The sequence below is a fragment of the Ursus americanus genome, chromosome 4, assembly GCF_024610735.1.
Source record: "Ursus americanus isolate L20-20 chromosome 4, mUrsAme1.1.p, whole genome shotgun sequence".
Classification (NCBI taxonomy): domain Eukaryota; kingdom Metazoa; phylum Chordata; class Mammalia; order Carnivora; family Ursidae; genus Ursus; species Ursus americanus.
This window is the reverse complement of record NC_142130.1, coordinates 96,763,562-96,773,604: the sequence shown is the minus strand read 5'-3', so window position 1 is coordinate 96,773,604 and position 10,043 is coordinate 96,763,562. Positions and strand designations below refer to the sequence as shown.

General features: G+C 60.4%; 1 long non-coding RNA gene across 2 annotated transcripts; it reads right to left on the bottom strand.

The window, feature by feature from the left end:
• Nucleotides 1-2,220: 2,220 nt before the first annotated feature.
• LOC123777490 (uncharacterized) lies at nt 2,221-9,829 on the bottom strand. 2 transcript variants are annotated; one of them, XR_006775659.2, is made up of 4 exons: nt 9,186-9,829; nt 8,699-8,789; nt 3,129-3,205; nt 2,221-2,446 (listed from the first exon to the last, which is right to left on the bottom strand). It is a non-coding gene; the product is annotated as an uncharacterized LOC123777490 (long non-coding RNA). The 2 variants fall into 2 exon arrangements; XR_015724287.1 differs by lacking the exon at nt 2,221-2,446 and having other exon boundaries at nt 2,506-3,205; nt 9,186-9,799.
• Nucleotides 9,830-10,043: the final 214 nt, after the last annotated feature.

The window sequence follows — 10,043 nt, the reverse complement described above, 5'->3', positions numbered from 1 at the left end:
TACTTCTCATCCTAGCCCCACATGCTTCCTCCCTCTCGCCCAGGCCCTGAGCCCACACGTCTGGAGGCCCCGGGCATGCGGAACCAGGGAAGCAGGAGGTGAAGGAAAGAGGATGTGGTGCAAAGAGGGTGCCCCACATGTTCCTAGACTTTGAATGCCTGGCGCCCCAAAGCCATTCTGGACCGTAAGGCGACATCCAAGTCGTGAACTAGGACGGGGGCGCGGCAAGAGAGCTCAAGCCAGGCCCGGATATCGCTGAACGCCACACCAGGCTGCCGCCTCCCAATTTCTCTGATATGAGAGAACAATCAGCTTCTATCGCATTTCTGTGAGAATGTTTCTCGGCTGTCAGCTCCGTGACGGCTTGGTCTGAACGTCCCGTCACCACAAGCCCGGGGCCCCGCATGCTGGCGTGCCTGTCGGCTCCCAGACGCCTCTGAGCAGATGGGCCGTGGGCTGCGGCTCAGCCCTCGCGGCCGCCTCCCCGGGAGCTGTCACCGCCTCCCGTGCCCGGAGGTGTGTGTGTCAACGCCCCAAAAGGCCGGATTCCCACACTGACTCAGGATCCCACTCGCCATGTGAAACCGTCAGCCACCCAACCTTGGGCCAGGAGTAATATATTTCAAGAGTTTAAGTAAAAACTCCTTCCAGTGCAGGAGAATTGTGGGAAAGAAGTACTTTTTAAAAACAATAATAAACAGAGGTGAAGTGGGTACAGCCTCAGGGTCCCGAGGAGGCGAGCTTGAGGAGGAAGGAAAGGGACCCGGCCAGAGTGGCTTTGCTCCCTGGCCACCTTTGGAAAGTGGCCAGGCTTCTGGGGGCCAAGCCAGGGGTCCTGTCGCCAGGCTCCGGCTGGGGAGTCCTGAGCCTGGGGAGCAAGCTGTGGTCACCGTGACGGAGCCGGGCACCTGGGAAACGGGCTGAGGCCCAAGCACAAGGAGCGGTCTCCCCCCACAGGCAGCCTGAGCCCCAAGTGCCTGCAGAATGTGGGCGCCACGGGTGAGCCTGGGCACTGCACCCAAACCCCTGGCGGGCGCGAGACCCACCCCTCCTCACCTCCCAGCTCTGAGGATGCCAGGAGAGGCCGGAGGCCGCGGCCAGAGAAGGTGACGAGGCAGGGCCCACTTGCTCTGGGCATCCTCCCAGCCGGGAGTGCTGGGTGCCTGCCTCGCGCATGGTCGTCAGGTTGGAAGGAGGAAGCCCCCCTCTCCACGGGGCCCTTCTCAGAGCCACCAGCACAGGTCAGCTTTACAGGCACTGTTGGCTGCGGCCGAGCAGGACAGGGAGCTGTCTGAAATGGGGGTGTGCATGGTGGTTATGGGTAAGCATGTGTGCAGGGGGCTGTGAACGTATGCATCAGAACGTGCATTAGGGAGGATGCGTGTGTCTGTGCACGCTTCCCCCCAAAGGCTGTCTTGCACCAGCCTGGCCCTCGGTGGCCGGCTGACCTGTGCCCAGCCGTGGGCAGCAGCCTAGCTCCCCACCAGCCCCAGGGCTTTGGGCAGTGGCCCCTGGAGTCTGAGGTCCTCCAACCAGATGTGGCCTTGAACCAACTCTCCCGCCCCATCTCTGCCAATGGGCATCTCTTGCACTTTGCCAAAAAGAATTGCCAGTTTTCCCAAACCTCCCAGTGGGAGAATTTCTGCCCCCTCAGTGGCTGGCCAAGTCCAGGTCCCTAAGGAGCAGTGGGGGCCAGCGCAGAGCTCACGGTGAGAACCCCAGACCCTGCGTGCAGGACTCCCCTGCCTCCTCTCTCCTCACACGGTCCTTCCGCCCCCACGTCTGAGCACTGTGCACTGTCCTTGCCAGAGACGGAGGCGGGGGTCCCTGAGTAGGCATGTGGCAAAGCTGGGTTGGCTTCTCCCGGGTGCCCCTGGGTCCCTCAGTCCTGTCCCCTCAGCCACAAAGTCCAGAGCCAGCCCGAGAGCAGGCAGAGTAGGGGCCACACGTGAAGGCAGAGCCCCGCCCACACCTCCGCCGGGGCCACGAGCGCAGCTCTAGTTTGCCACCTTCCCCCAGGCACCTGCTGGGGGTCATGATCCGGGGCCCGAGGTCCGGCCTCTTGCCCAGGCTGTGGCAGAGCAAGCCGTGGCGGCTGTCTTGCAGATCTCACAGTGGGAGCAGGGCAGGTGGCTATGGCTGGTGACAGCCGCCTCGGGGAGGGACACCTGCACCTTCCCCTCAATTGTTCAACGAACCTAAAATGACTCAAAAAAATCGTTTATTAAAGAAGAAAATTTTTATTTTTATTTTTTTTTTAAGATTTTATTTATTTATTCAACAGAGATAGAGAAAGCCAGCGAGAGAGGGAACACAAGCAGGGGGAGTGGGAGAGGAAGAAGCAGGCTCATAGCGGAGGAGCCTGATGTGGGGCTCGATCCCATAACGCCGGGATCACGCCCTGAGCCGAAGGCAGACGCTTAACCGCTGTGCCACCCAGGCGCCCCTAAAGAAGAAAATTTTTAAAGAGAGAAGGTCGGTTAGACGGCTTAGAAGAAGAAAGAGTTGCTGTTCAACATGTCCCATTGTTTTTGGCGTGACCAGCCAGGGTCCGTCACTCGAATCTCTTCTCTAAGGCATGGTGCTCTCTGTGTGCAAGGACCCGGCCCAGCCAGGACAGTGCCTTTTCCCCCCCAGGAACAGGCACCTGTGGACATGCCCAGCTTGTCCCCAGCACCAAGGGAGGGAGAACAGGGACAGGTGCACCCCGAGCTGCCACACCCTGAGTCACACAGGTTGTCACCATCCTGTGCCTCAGCTGAGCAGGAGAGCTGCCCCTGCACCTGCCCTCACATCAGGCTGAGACCTCCGAGCTGGGCCACTTCACTCCCAACAAACCTGGGTCTTGGGGGGACAACTGGCACCTTGGTTTAATTCCCAGAACCATCACCCTCCAGCTTTGCAGTTAGGGCTTCCCTGGGGTCTGGCAGCATAGGGACGTAGGGTGGAAGGCCTCTGCTCAGCCCACATCCCATCTGGCTGCGGGGGCCACTGTTGCTGGGACAAGAGGCCTTGTTGGAACCCCCAAGGGAGCCTTGGGCTGTGGCTCTTCCCACCCATGGGGCCTACACGGATGGCCTAGGGACGCTGAGAAAGCAGTTTCCCAGCCCTGCCCCCAACAGGCTCACCTGTCAGAGCCCCAGATCGAGGTCTGCTGGGTGCCTTCTGGTGAGAGCCCCCTATTAGCCGGCAGGAACAGGGGCCTCTGTGGAGGAGGAACAGGGCTTAGAGCATAAGACTCGGGCTCACCCCTTAGAGGAGTGGGGCAGGCCAGAAACATCTATGCAACATGAAACATGGTCTTCTCCAGAAATGCCCCCCCCCCCGCAGGTTCATTCAACACCTCACAACCGGACTCTAGAAGCAGTCATCTGGCCAGTCACAGCTGCCCTGCCCGGCTTCCTGAGGGGCCACTGCTCGCAGGGAGGGCCCATGCCCAGCCCCCAGCTGCAGCCCGCGAGGCTTGCCCTTGTCAAGGGTGGGGGTCACCGCAGGGAAGACCCTCTGAGATGTGATCTGAGAACCACCTGCTGCTCCTACAGGCCTGGGACCCCAGGACCAGCAGGTCGAGTGACCCCAGTTAATGGCAGGGTCCCCACACTCACTCCTAACACCAGGGCTCTGGGCCCTGTAAGCAACCCCAGGTGAGGGCCGGGGGCCTCTGCGGGCACATTCACAACACTTCCCAGGGCCATACCCTCTGGCTCCTCTGTCCGCTTCCAGGGGGGCAGGCATTCCCTGAAGAACAGTGCTCCGTCGGTGGGAGGACTAAGGAGACGGTGCCAGGGAGACGGGGGTGCGGCCCCCACCACCGGCCCAAGTGAATTCACCCCCTCCTGGCAGAGCCCTGGCTGTCTCAGCAGCCCCCAACCACCCGGACGCTCACACTGCCCTGGGAGGACGTCCAAACTCCCCACTGCAGCGTGAGGACGCCAGACAGCTCGCCCAGCTCGCGGCCAAGCCAGGCTTACTCACGCACCGCCACGGCGTGGCTGCTTGCACCAGGCCACGGCCACAGCCATCCAGGCGAGGGTGGCTGGGAAGGTCAGCCTTGGCGTCCGGGGGACAAGGGTCGTTAACCTCAGCAAGCTGCATGCGTGCGCCCTGAAGCTTCCTGGCACGGGGCTGGGAGGGGCACAGCACTGAGAGCCACTCCAGGCTCCGCGGCCTTCTGGCCATGCGGCCTTGTGCTGGGACGCATTTTTCAACTTCCCTGCGTGCTTCCTAAAAACTGGGAGCAGTAGCAGTGGCACAGTCAGGGCCCAGGGGATGATGAACACGGAAGTGCACTGAAAACCCTGGACTGGTCCCCGGGACACTGCGGCCACCATGCCCATCTTGTCACGTCCTCCTGAGCAGGAGCGAGGTGGACAGGAGGCAGGCCTCTGCTGCTCCCATGAGAGAGGCCTGACTGCGGTGAGGACCCCGGGCAGAAGGGGCGGCCCAGGTCTGGCTCGGAGAGGACAGACGGGTAGCAGGTGAGCCGGAAAAGTCAATCATGCCAGGAAGCAACCAGAAGGAAGCCAGATGGTTCTCTCGTTGCACCGGGCATGTGGGAGCTGCCTGCCTCCCATGGCCCTGCTTACTCTTCGCCTTTGGAGATCAAAGAAAGGCCCGGCTGGCCTGCTTTGCGCCGGGGAGCGGGCAGGGCACTGCAAGACAAGGCACCAGCTTTGAAAGTGTCTTCCACTGACAGGCAAGGCCACAGTTGTGAAGCACCTTCTGCAGAAAAGAGAGCCTCTCAGTTTGACAGAAGCACGAGATGGGAGTCTCTTTGTGTGAACGCCGTGGCTCCCAGCCCCGGTGTCTACCCTCCCTGTGCGGTCCGTGCGCCAGAGGACAGCTGGAGACAGCAACGAGGACCGGACGCACCAGGAGGACATCGCCCACCTCCAGACCCGGGCTGGCAAGGAAGTCCCAGCTTCCGGCCGCCCTGTCGCTGGTGCGGCTGCTTCAGCGGGAAAGGGGGGACGACCCTGACCTCCAGGAGGCAGGGCAGCACCGGAAAACGTGCCCACCCTGGAGGCTCTTCCCAGGGGACCTGGAAGCATGTTCCTCTGGGCTGCGCTCGGGTCAGAGAGAACCTGGCAGAAAGCAGCCACGCTCAAGGGGAGGCACCAGGACCCCCGGGTCCTTTCCAGATAGGATTTGACGAAGGTGGTTCAGGCTCAGCCAACGAATCACTGGTTTAACAGCGAGGGGAAGCTGGCCCGTCGGCACACAAAGCTTCAGACCCTGGTTGAACCACTTCTGGAAACTGGGCAAATGCCCCGTATACGTGGGCCTAATAAGCAAAACCTGAAATCCTACATTAAGTTGCATTTTCTAAGAGCCTTGCCGTATCAATTTCTGTTTCATTATCTATTGCTCGATAACGAATGACCCCGAAACTCTGTGACTTAGAATAAAAACCAACCATGTATGCGCTTAACAGCTCTGTAGTTTTGGGGGCTCTTCCACTCTCCCTGGATTTCTGGGGTGGCAGAAAGGTCCAAAAGGGCTTCCCTCACATTGTCACAAGTTTGGGCTGACAGGGGGCTCTGGTTCTCCTCCGATAGGGCTCTCCACCTGCCCCCAGCCCTGGTTCTCCTCCGATGGGGCTCCCCGCGTGCCCCCGGCCCTGGTTAACCCCCGATGGGGCTCCCCATGGCTGTGGCCGGCCTCACAGTATGGCAGCCGGGTTCCAACAAGTAGGATTTGGAAGCTCCAGTTTAAGGGCCTGGGTGTGGAACCTCAGAACATCCTTGGGCTGCATTCCTTAGGTCAAAGCCAGTCACAAGGCCTGCTGGAGTTTAAGGCGTGGGAATGAGGGGGAATCAGGCTCCGCCTCCTGACATGGGGAACAGTGTGGGTGCAGGAAGGAAGGCACCGTGGGTCCCTCTCGGATGACTAGCGGCTACGGTCAAGTCAGCCTGTGTCCGTGCAAAATGACCTCTCCTGCTGTCCAGTGCCAGCTTCCACGGGCAAAGGAGAGTGTGTTTCGAGAGTCTAGAACACAGTCCCGAGCACACACCTGCCCCTTGGCGCCCTGGTAGCTGGCCATGTGCCAGGTGAGACGACATGCCCTCGGGATTCTTCCAAGAGGACCAAGGGCTTTCCTGTACTTTGCAGCTGTCTCAACGGGCCAGGTGGTCTGGGACCTACAAAGTTCTCAGTCACCAATTCCCCACCGACAGCCCTCCCCTCAAAGCCCTGGCAAAGCCGTTGGTCAGTGGGCAGCTACCTGGGTGGGGGCAGGGGGGTTTCCGCCAAAGGTGAGCCCCACTTACCTCCGCCTCAACCCCAGGACCCAGCCCTCTCCACCCCACAGTGGGAAACCTGCTCCTCGATCCACCCCTCTCCCCGCCCCCGCCCCCCGCCATCCAACCCCGCACTGGGGCAGGGGCACGCGTCCTTCGGTAGCAGGCTTAGGCTCGGAGCTGCTCCGGAGAGCCGGCCTCCCCCACATGTGTGCGGTCACACATGCCAGCCCCAGGATTCGGAGCTCCGCTCGGGTGGGAAGGGGGTGGGCTGCTCCCAGTGCCTGTTGAGACGCTCACAGTCCTGTGGTCTAGAGAGGGTCCCCGCACACGTCGGGAGTCCAGAATGTGAACGACTGGTCACCAAGGTGGAGAAGGGCATGGAGACCTTACACATGCACGCAGCATTCAAGGGTCCTTCAGTCCTGGGGATGTCACCTAAGCAAGCTGTCGGAGCTGCGCGCCAAGACCCCTCGCGAGCGGAGATCGTGCACGTGGCGTCCCACACTGTGTGCAGCAGGGAACGGGCACAGGGCTCAGTGTTACTGGAATAAGCCAACCATGAGACACAAACGTGCCCCAGACAGGACCGTGCACGCCCCCCCGCCCCCCGGCTCACTGACACGTGCTAGGCCTCCGCCACAGACCCAGCTCGTGCGAGCGGGCGCCTTCCCTGAATCTACTTGCCAGGGACCCAGGCACAGTCGGATGTCACACCGCTCCCCCCGCCCCCTGGCGCCTGTCAGCTGGTGATGGACGGGCGCATCTGGAGCCTTGCTTTTTGCCGGTGACCCAGAACCAGGCCGGCCACATGCCATGCAGCTGACACACGGACGTAGCCGTTGAATGAATCCGCACTGGAGTACGCTGTGTACCCTGGTCGTCTAAGGGAGCTGTTGGCCCACCTGCTAGAATATTCTTCAGCAGTTTAAAGGAGTGGCAGATCTACAGTGTGAGGAAATGCTCATAAGATCGTATCACGGGAAAGAAGCCCATATAAGACCGTAGGTGCAATTCAATCCCAAGTAAGATAATAGTGATGCCCCAGCATTAAAAACTGGGCTCTTGGGGGGCGGTGGTGGCTGGGAGGGCATCAGCGGCACACAGCTGGCAGAGACCCCTCCCGGGCTGACTCACGGTCTCCTGGCAGGTGACGGGTAACGTTGGGCTGGTGTTAGCCTCTCGGTTTCTGTCTGGCGTGGGGGGCTCTTGAGGGGCAGACAGGGCACACCCCGCCCAGGGAAGCCCAGAGGTGGCCCCTTCTGTACTTCTGTCTTCTGGGGCGAGCTCCAGGAGAAGGGGGCTCTTGCCAGCCACAGCGCCCTGGTCTCCAGCTGGGTCTAGGCTCCAGATTCGGCAAACCTTCTCTCCCAGCAGCCCCTTCACCTCACCTGCCCGGACATGGCCCCTTCCCTGGGGACCCGCACGCACACACCCTCTGCCCCCCTCAAACGCCCACCTGTAGGTGAGGTGAGTGGTGGTCTGCCTCCTGGCTTGGACCTTGCCAGCAGGGCTGGGTCCTCGGCTCCTTGGAAATGCCCCCCACAGAGCAGGCTTTGGCTGGAGACGCTGTGCCAGGAGCCCGAGCCCAGGGCCGGCTGCACCCCTGCTCTGCAGCCCACAGCTCAGCGACCCTTAGGAACTATTCTCCTCTGTGCATTTTCAGTTGAGGTATAATTTCTGTACAATAAGCTACACCCATTTAAACTACAAATCTGTGTGTCTGACAGATGTCCAAACCCGTACAACAACTACCACAATCAAGATGTGGGACACGACCGATTTCCTCCCACCCCTCCTGCCTCGGGAAACTTTTCGTTGTTGGGGGTATGCACTGGTGTAAACTTTCTGGAGGCAATGAGGCAAATACTGTCAGAACCTTCTATGACCACCTCTCCTCTCCAGCGTCACTGGCCTACCCCTCCTGGAACACCGAAGCATGCCACTGCCCCAGGACCTTTGCATGTGCTGTTCTTTCACCTGGATGGCTCTTCCTCCAGGTGGCTGCCTCCTCACTTCCCTTGGGTCTGTGTTCAAATATCACACTGTCAGGGAGGCTTTCCCCATCCCCTGTTACATGGTCACTTGCCCTTTGCACACCATCGCGCCTGCACTTTGCCTTATTTCTTGGCACACCAACTTTACACATTTGCTTGACCTTGTTGGTAAGCTCTGGGCTTACTGCTCTGAAACAGCATTTCAGCTCCCTGCCTCCATCACATGGGCTGGAGCGAGGTTTGGGAGTGCCCTGGGCCGCCGGTGCACATGCGATCCCCAGTGCCTGCCGTGGTACGTTAAAGCAGATACACCACGGAAGGAGCAGCACAGAGCGCCACGGGGGCTGGGGGGAGGGGGGAGGAGTTTGGATTTTCCAGCCCACAGTGTCACAGCCAGTCCGGGTCCCAGGGCGCATCTGCCTGGGCTCAGATCCCAGCTTGGGGTGACCCGCAGTGACGTACTTAACCTCTCTGTGCCTCAGTGTCCCCCTCGGTGAAATGGACATAGTAATAGCGGCCTCCTCGTGGAGTGGAGTGAGGATCGAAGGTCCAGCTGTGAAAGTCGAAAAGCGCCCGATGTGTTGTTGGTGTTGGATAAGCCAGGTGGGGAGGGGGCGTGAGACAAGGAGGGGGTGGCAGGAGGCTCAAGACTCACCCAAGAGGGGTGGATGGGAGGCGGGGGCCCCCGCAACCCCAGCCCACGGGACCAGAGTTGGTCACTTGCACCCCTGCTCAGCTTGCTCAGCCTCCACTTCCCTGCCCTGCATCCCCATAAAGGGGCGGCCAGACGGGTGCACGGAGGGGATCTCAATCAACAGACACCACGAAACGCCCGTAGAGCAGAGAGCGATCACCAGCACTGACAACGAAGCCGTCCCAGAGCCACCAGCGCGTGAGAACGGATTTCCTTCCACGCAGGAGGTAAAGGGTCAGCCAGCAGCCTACTCACTGACGCGCTCCGCCAGCCGCCTCTTCTCAGACCAGAACGAAACCAGCTGAATCGTCCTTCTCCTACGTGGCCCCGAAGACCCCAGGTGACAGAAGCCAGTCTATTTCATAAGGAGCTTACATGGAGATTTCCCCTCCAACCCTTTGAACACATTTAAACGTCGGCTATTTTTACAGGAGTTATATAACCGTTCTCTCTCATTCATGGATGGTACATGCTTCCCTGTGAATGGTATTTCTATTTAGGGCACGGTTTACTCCTGTCCTGCCAGGAATAAGGGCTCAGCTCCACTTTCAAGGGCTGAAGTCATAGGCGAAGGCCTCGTGGTCTCCAGGAGAGAAAGCCGCACAGATGTGAAGTGGGCTCAGGTGGAAAGGGCCGGCCTGGCGGTCACTGCCCCAGGCCCACAGTTTCATCTCAGCAGTGCTCCTGCCACTGGCCGGACGGCGGTGTGGACAGAGACAGGACATCAGGTGCTCCCAGCCCGGCCCGGGGGCAGCTTCGCCGACCACAGCACTGGTCAGGGAGGGCTGCCCTGGCCCGCCTGGGCCCAATGATACATCGTGAAAACGACCTTTCTTTGTATCAGCCCGAATGTGAACCTAGGCTCTGGGTCAGGCCAGACAGACATCGATCGATACGCTCGGACCTGACAAATGTCAGCAGTTTGACTCACACTCACACGTGCGTGTGCGGCTTTGGTCCAAGTGATCCTGACACACGTGTAGCTTCACGTGTCGACCACACGGTCCCACCCCGAGGGTCCCTTGTGCTGCCCCCTGGCTACCACCGCCCTGACCCATCCCCAGAATGACTGGAAACGGGGTTGCCCTGGAGACCCATCTCCTCACGCAGGAC